The following is a 5,766-nucleotide window of genomic DNA, read 5'->3' as shown; positions in this document are numbered from 1 at the left end:
CTTCTTGTCAGAGTGTCCAAAGAGAGGGGTGGGAATGGCCTGTCTCTTGTCTTGGCCAATCTTGGTTGGTTCCTGGTTCGCTATTTCATGAAGCGTTGGTTAGAGACCTCTTCATAGAGTCCCTGCGCCGCACCTGCTGAGCCGCCTTGGAAGCTGGTCGCTGCACAGCAGCATCCAGTCACTGTGCAGCAGTGGCTGGTCACTGTGCAGCGGAGGTGGGTGTCAGGATTGGACCTCTGCGCCACATGGTGGAGATTCACTCGTCTTGGGAAAACTGTCACCTCCAATAATCCTACTAATTCCCAACAGATCTCACTTCAGCGGAATTTTGCTAGAAGTTTCTCAGCAGGTAGAATCTAAGCGTATTAATGCGTCTCTCTGACCCCATTATCGAGGAGGTACTGAAAGTGCTGCCTCCCCACCTGCCGCCATGTTGGGTCTTGAATCGGACTTTATCTCTTAAAGAGTCAAAAAGTGGAAGCAGGTCTTCTGTAGGCTGGTGAAGCCAGGGCCTTAACCAGTTGAGTTTGCCCAACAGTTTCTGTCATTCCACCAATGGGACAGAGTCCAACTTAAGTTCAGCCTCTAGAATTTTAAAAGGGGGTAAGGTCTGGACCTTGTCATTAGATAAACATAATCCTCCCTTCTGTAAGAGAGCCCAGAGTTCCTTATAGGTGGAGCCCAATGCTTTAGCATCCTCTGTTCCAATAATGATGTCATATCCATGTGAACACATAGAATCATATTCGATCACGTCCAAAAAGGTTGCAGGACTTGTAAAACATAATGGTGACAAAAGGCTGGACAGTTAGTCATGCCCTGGGGTAACACCACCCACGCATATCTTTGGTCTGGCCCCTTGAAGTTAACAGAGGGAAAAGAGAAGGCGAACTTCTCACAGTCCTGAGGATCAAGGGGAATAGAAAAGAAGCAACCCTTGATGTTAGTCTCAATGAGAACCAAATCCTGAGAAATGGAGGGGATCCAGGGTAGCCCTCGCAAGGGGGTACCACCAGCAATCATCCGCTCATTAACCTTTCTTAGGTCCCGTAACATTCTCCATTTCCCTGTGGCCCTTTGTATGACAAATACAGGACTATTCCAAGGGCCCAGAGAGGGCCTAATATGCCCTGGGATCAGTTGTTCTGATATTATTGCCTTTAGCTTTCGTAGTTTATCTAAGGGAAGCGGCCACTGTACCACCCATACTGGAAGGCCTGGAAGCCATTGAATGTTGGGGACGGTAGGAACAGTGGCCTCTAGAATTGGGGGTGAGAACTCACACGGGGTGCAAGAGTGTTCCGCCTCGATGTCTCAAAAAGTGGATTCCCCCAGTCATCGCTAAGGGAACCCGATGGTCCAAACTGTTGTTGGCACTCCTCTTCCTCTAGGATATCATCATATTTCCCTTTGTGATCTGTGGTGATGATCATCTCAGCTTCCCCCAAAATATCCTGTCTCTTCAGATCAGCTGTCAGGCCAGACACCACCAGAGGACATACCCCTCCCTGACTCCCATCTGCATCCTTCCATGTAAGCCGATCCTTGGTTTTTCCAGACCTTGTATTGCCCCCCACCCCCAATAACTGAGGTCTGGGAATCAGCTTCCATAGTGGGGGAACCTCCTCCTTCCTTAATACTGTCTGGTCCGCTCCAGTGTCAATCAAGCAGCGGAACATTTTATCTACTATGAAGATGTCCATTTTGGGCCTAATTCCCGGGATTATGGAGAGTTTCCAGTGGACCCTAGGCAGGCCAGTAGGCAAAGTGCCTCCTTTGGGTGACAGGGCTGGAGGGCACCCCGTTAGTAGTTTAAAGGCTTCTCCTCAATATCAAATTTGGACTTACAATCCCTCCGCCAATAGAATCCCTTTCTACACAGGGGCAAGGCATCTAAGGTGGAGTTTGCCTCTTGGTCCAATCTGAGGGACGTTCCTGCGGGGCACTGGGTCTTATTTGTCCTGTAGGGCACTCTCTCTTGAAGTGGCCCTGTTGACAACATTCATAACAAACCCCTCTCCCGGCGCCACTGGAAGAGGCAAGTGCTGTAGTAAGAGCCTCAGCAAGCAAAGCCGTTTGGGCCTGCAAGGCCGCAACCAACGACTATGATTGGTGGGCCTGAGTACCAACATCCTTAGTGGCAACTATCCACCTTTCCATAGATCTGTCCTTCATCCCTGCACAGGCTAGCTTGTGGTCTATAGTCATCACCTCCCAGACCATAATCTTGACAAATTGGTCCCGAAGGGTTCCTGGGGGGAATTACCTTTGGAAGGTCTTTTTCATACTCTCGATGAAGTTGGCAAGATCCTCGGTAGCCCTCGGAGTAACTCCTGCTATCAGGGGCTCTGAGTGGCCTTCTTCCAACTTCTTCCATTCCACCAGCCCCAAAGCCCATACCTGCTCCTGGTAGGGGCAGGATAGCAGCCTGCTGAAGGCCTGTGGAAAATTGACCACTGAACCCCGACAGTATCCCATAAGTTACAAGAACCGGGGGGTTTACAGCCTGATTCCTCTAAGCCTGAGTGTGGCACTCCTCATTAAATAAAGCTCACCACTTCAGGTACAGGGGACTAGGAAACACGGCCTTAGTTAAGTTTTTCCAGTCTTGGGTGGTACACTGTTGGTGGGCCAGACCCTAGAGGAGGGTTTTGGCCCAGGATGAATTAGGTCCATACTTGGAGACAGCCTTTTTGAGTTCTTTCAAGTCTTGGGCCTCCCAGGGATACCATAAGGCCAGTCTATGGCCCCCAGGATAAGCATTTACCAGGAAAGCCATACAAGATGGCAGCTTCCCCGGATTTTCCAGGGTTCCACAAGAGGGTGGAGAATTTCCATGGCGGGAGGGGTGATAATATGGCGGTGGCCACTCCCCATCCCATCTCTCTATCATGTGTTCCGGGACAGGGGAACTTGGTGTGGAACCCAGAAGACCAGACCAGGGATCAAAAAGATCTAGGAGGCCATTGTCAGAGGAAGCTTTTAAATCTTTCTCCTCGTGGGCAGTGAGAGGACTTACTCGCTGTGACCCAAGAGGCTCCTTAACAATGGCCTCCAAGTCAGGGTCGTTGTACTTAGTATAAGATTGCCCCATCTTTTTCAGGGAAACCCTTACCTTGAAACTCCCTTGGCTTGGATCGCCGATACTTCCTTGGCGTCCGGGTTTGGTGTCTGGGTTCGGTGTCCCTGTTCGGGCACCAGATGTTGGGGTTTTTAGTTCCCTATCTCCTCCTGACTGGTGGGAAAAGTGGGAAAGCACGCCCCGACCAAGACAAGCCAAGAAAAGTAAAGGTCAACTGGTGGCCTGCACCCAGCCCTCTCTCGCTAGAGGACAATAAGACGCGCCAGGGAGATGAGTTGAAGCAGGATCTCATTTATTCAGGAAGTACACACAGCTTATATACTGCACATGAGCCAATCAAGATAAAGGTCTTAGGGTGAAGTGAGTTCACGTGTACACTCACCCCAGAGTCTGTAAGGGAAGCACAAGCTGTCCACGAGGGCGGGCGAGTCCTGGACCTATCCTGGAGGTGGTCCGCCTCTTCATTCACTGGCCACAGCACCTCCTCCTGGCTGATCACCAGGAGCCATCCCAGGAACATGTGCAGCCACAAGACCGGGAAGCAGGCAGCCAGGCCCTTCAGAGCTACACCTCTGAATATTTTTATTTATTTATTTATGAATTTATTTTTATTATGAGACAGGGTCTCGCTAAGTTGCTGAGACTGGCCTTAAACTTGTGATCCTCCTGCCTCAGCCTTCTAAGTTCCTGGGATGACAGCGGTTTGCTCTAGACCCTGGCTTTCCTGTTTTTTTTTTTTTTTTTTTTTTTTTTTTTTTTTTTAATGTGACTCTCAAGTATATATGTGTCTCCTGTTTGTGTCCCACATTATATCTCTCTTATTTTTGTGGTTGTTGTTTTTTTTTTTTCTTTTTGCAGGGGGTTGCTGTGGATTTAATTCAGGAGCACTCAACGACTGAACCCTATCTCCAACCCTATTATGTATTTTCTTTAGAAACAGGGTCTCACTGAGTTGCTTACTGCCTTGCTTTTGCTGAGGCTGACTTTGAACTGGTGAACCTCCTGCCTCAGCCTCCTGAGTCCCTGGCATGACAGGTGTGCACCACACCCAGTTTTTACTCATCAGAGAGCAGTATTTTTGGAGGAAGCAGGTACTAAGTCTCGTGATGAATGTAAGTATTACTTCCTGAAGTGATGTCATTGTGGGCTACATAAGCCAGCGTTCCTGTGGTGTCCACACCATGACCAGCAATGTAATAAATGTCACTTGTCTTGTCTCCACAGAGCAGCAGGATAGGCACTGACTGTCTCTGCATTTCCAAAAAGCCACATAGACCAAGAGACTAAAGATAGGCCAGGAGCATGGACAGGGACCAGGCTAGGAGAGCAGCCACCCCCAGCCTGGTGCCTGGGCAATGGCACCTCATAAACCCATCCTCACTGCTGTGCTGGATTTGGAGCTTTTAGGGGTCACAGATGTGCGAGGGCTCCAGCTCCTTTTCTTCACGGTGCTCCTGGTCATTACATGCTAACCCTCCTGGGCAACCTGCTCATTATCACCCTGACCTTGGCAGACTGCCACCTGCACACTCCTATGTACTATTTCATGCGCCATTTCTCCCTGCTGGAGGTGGGGTTCACGTCCAGGGTCACCCCACAGATGCTGGCCCACCTCCTCTCTGGTCACAGAACCATTGCCCGTGCCAGGTGCTTTATGCAAACAAGGCTCTACTTCATCTTGGTCACAGTGGAGTCCTTGCTACAGGCTGGTGACCGGTACCTGGCCATCTGCCTCCTGCTGCAGTATTCCACTCTCATGAAGCCCCGGGTGTGCAGCTGGCTGGTTCTGGCCTGTTGGGTCACCAGCGTCTTGGTCCTTGGGGTGCTGTGTGCCTGGATGTTCTTCCTGCACTTCTGTTGTCCCCGCATCCTCAACCACTTCTTTTATGACAGCACCCCCTTGCTGGAACTGGTGTGTGATGACACCAGGATTCTGCAGCTGGTCAGCTTCCTGGGGCCATATGCACCCTGGTAAGCTCTGTGCTTGTGATGATTTTGTCATACTGCTGCATCATTCACACTGTTCTGCACCTGCCCGTATCTGGGGGCCGCAGCAAGGCCTTCTCTATTTGCTCCTCCCACACGCTGATGGTTTCACTCAGCTATGGGAGCTTCATAATCATGTACCTGAAGCCCATTCAAACTGGGAACATGACCCTCAACAAAAGAGTGGCTTTTTTCAACACCATAGTGTCACGCCTGCTGAATCCCTTCATATACTGCTTCAGGAATGATCTGGTCCAGAAAGCCAGCAGGGATGTGCTTCTCAAGGGGAGAGTGCTTTCTTCTCAGATATTCAGAGGCAAAGCTTTCCAATGCTCTGCTACTAAGCACGGCACAGTGGCACACACCTGTTATCCCAGTGGATGGGGAGACTGAGGCTGGAGGATAGCAAAGTTGAGGCCAGCCTCAGTAACTTAGTAAGGCCATAAGCAATTCAGCAAGGCATTGTCTCAAAAAAGAAGGAGAAAGAGGAGGAGGAGGAGGAGGAGAAGGAGGAGGAGGAGGTGGAGGAGGAGGAGGAAGAAAAGAAGAAGCTCTATTTCTTTTGGTTTCATTTTATTTTATTTTTCAATGAAAATGAAGACCATTTTACTAGAGTGAAGAAAAAAAATATTAGTTCAAATATCTGCTGGGGGGCTGGGAATGTGACTTAGAGCTCTCCTGGCATGAAGGTTCAAATC

General features: G+C 49.7%; 1 pseudogene; it reads left to right on the top strand.

The window, feature by feature from the left end:
* The first annotated feature begins 4,437 nt into the window (after positions 1-4,437).
* LOC144374970 (olfactory receptor 6C76-like) lies at positions 4,438-5,551 on the top strand (annotated as a pseudogene).
* Positions 5,552-5,766: the final 215 nt, after the last annotated feature.

The sequence above is a fragment of the Ictidomys tridecemlineatus genome, unplaced genomic scaffold (genome assembly GCF_052094955.1).
Source record: "Ictidomys tridecemlineatus isolate mIctTri1 unplaced genomic scaffold, mIctTri1.hap1 Scaffold_988, whole genome shotgun sequence".
NCBI lineage: Eukaryota > Metazoa > Chordata > Mammalia > Rodentia > Sciuridae > Ictidomys > Ictidomys tridecemlineatus.
This window is presented reverse-complemented; position numbering and strand designations above follow the sequence as displayed.